Raw genomic sequence first — 2,631 nt, forward strand, 5'->3', positions numbered from 1 at the left:
CTAATTTCACACATGTAATTAGGCTTTCCTTCAATATCACAATATCCGGAGCTAATACAATTATAGCATAGAACTGTGAAGTTAATTATGAAACATAAAATACAAAATAAAGCAACTTCATTATTGCCGTTGGGGCATATTTCCATCACAGGAGGAGGTAAATAGCAAAGGCGCCGAGACCTTGAGCGAAAGACCAACAAACGAAGACCTAAAAATACCAAAACTTGGCGGTGCACCTGTTACTAACGGACATGTTGGTGGAAGCTACAAAGAGCTGCTGGTTGGCCTCCTCACATGGGGGAGGCCTATCAAGGCTTGTAAGGGATTTCCATAGGTGCCACAACTTCCTAAGCAAAGGGCTTGAGCGATTTCTCAAAGTCCAACATCCCCATACCACCAAGCTTCGGAAACAAATAACTTGACATCGTCGGAAAGGGCAGCTCTAAAAATGCAAATGATTATCTAAATAAACTAACAAGAGAAGAGGAGTCTAAATGGGCTCAAAGAGCGAAAGTTAAACATATCCAAGAAGGAGGAAATAATACAAGGTACTTCCATTTGATTGCAAATGGGAAACAACGAAAAAAGAAGAAAAAAATTCAGTTAGAGCAACAAGAAGGAACTATTATTGGGGAAGACAATTTGGAAGGTCTATATTACTGAATTCTATAAAAAATTGTTTGGGGCACTGATACGTCTCCAACGTATCGATAATTTCTTATGTTCCATGCTACTTTATTGATGATACCTACATGTTTTATGCACATTATATGTCATATTTATGCATTTTCTGAAACTAACCTATTAACAAGATGCCGAAGAGCCGATTCTTGTTTTACGCTGTTTTTGGTTTCAGAAATCCTAGTAAGGAAATATTCTCGGAATTGGACGAAATCATCGCCCAGGGTCCTATTTTTGCACGGAGCTTCCAGAAGACCGAAGAGGGAAGGAAGTGGGGCCACGAGGTGGCCACACCATAGGGCGGCGCGGCCAAGGCCCTAGCCGCGCCGGCCTGTGGTGTGGGCCCCTCGCGCTGCCCCCTGACCTACCCTTCCGCCTACTTAAAGCCTCCGTCGCGAAAACCCCAGTACCGGGAGCCACGATACGGAAAACCTTCCAGAGACGCCGCCGCCGCGAATCCCATCTCGGGGGATTCAGGAGATCGCCTCCGGCACCCTGCCGGAGAGGGGATTCATCTCCCGGAGGACTCTTCATCGCCATGATCGCCTCCGGAGTGATGAGTGAGTAGTTCACCCCTGGACTATGGGTCCATAGCAGTAGCTAGATGGTCGTCTTCTCCTTGTTTTGCTTCATTGTTGGATCTTGTGAGCTGCCTAACATGATCAAGATCATCTATCTGTAATACTATATGTTGTGTTTGTCGGGATCCGATGGATAGAGAATACTATGTTATGGTGATTATCAATCTATTGTTTATGTGTTGTTTATGATCTTGCATGCTCTCAGTTATTAGTAGAGGCTCGGCCAAGTTTGTACTCTTAACTCCAAGAGGGAGTATTTATGCTCGATAGTGGGTTCATGCCTTCATTGACACCGGGACGGTGACGAGAAAGTTCTAAGGTTGTGATGTGTTGTTGCCACTAGGGATAAAACATTGATTCTATGTCTAAGGATGTAGTTGTCGATTACATTACGCACCATACTTAATGCAATTGTCACGTTGCTTAGCAACTTAATACCGAATGGGGTTCGGATGATAACTCTGAAGGTGGACTTTTTAGGCATAGATGCGGTTGGATGGCGGTCTATGTACTTTGTCGTAATGCCCGGATTAAATCTCACTATATTTATCATATCATGTACATGCATTGTTATGCCTTTCTCTATTTGTCAATTGCCCGACTGTAATTTGTTCACCCAACATGCTTTTATCTTATGGGAGAGACACCTCTAGTGAACTGTGGACCCCGGTCCTATTCTTTACATAGCATACAATCTACTTCAATTGTGTTTTACTATTTTCTTGCAAACAATCATCTTCCACTCGATACGTTTAATCCTTTGTTACAGCAAGCCGGTGAGATTGACAACCTCACTGTTTCGTTGGGACAAAGTACTTTGGTTTTGTTGTGCAGATTCCACGTTGGCGCCGGAATCCCTGTTGTTGTGCCGCATCACATTTCACCACCATCAACCTTCAACGTGCTTCTTGGCTCCTACTGGTTCGATTAAACCTTGGTTTCTTTCTGAGGGAAAACTTGCTACTGTGCGCATCATACCTTCCTCTTGGGGTTCCCAACGAACGTGTGAGTTACACGCCATCAAGCTCTTTTTCACGGCGCCGTTGCCGGGGAGATCAAGACACGCTGCAAGGGGAGTCTCCACTTCTCAATCTCTTTACTTTGTTTTTGTCTTGCTTTATTTTATTTACTACTTTGTTTGCTGCACCTAAATAAAACACACAAAAATTAGTTGCTAGTTTTACTTTATTTACTGTCTTGCTCTCTATATCAAAAACACAAAAAAAATTAGTTACTTGCATTTACTTTATCTAGTTTGCTTTATTTACTGTTGCTAAAATGAATACCCCTGAAAATACTAAGTTGTGTGACTTCACAAATGCAAACAATAATGATTTCCTATGCACACCTATTGCTCCACCTGCTACTA

Source organism: Lolium rigidum, chromosome 3, assembly GCF_022539505.1.
Source record: "Lolium rigidum isolate FL_2022 chromosome 3, APGP_CSIRO_Lrig_0.1, whole genome shotgun sequence".
Lineage (NCBI taxonomy): Eukaryota > Viridiplantae > Streptophyta > Magnoliopsida > Poales > Poaceae > Lolium > Lolium rigidum.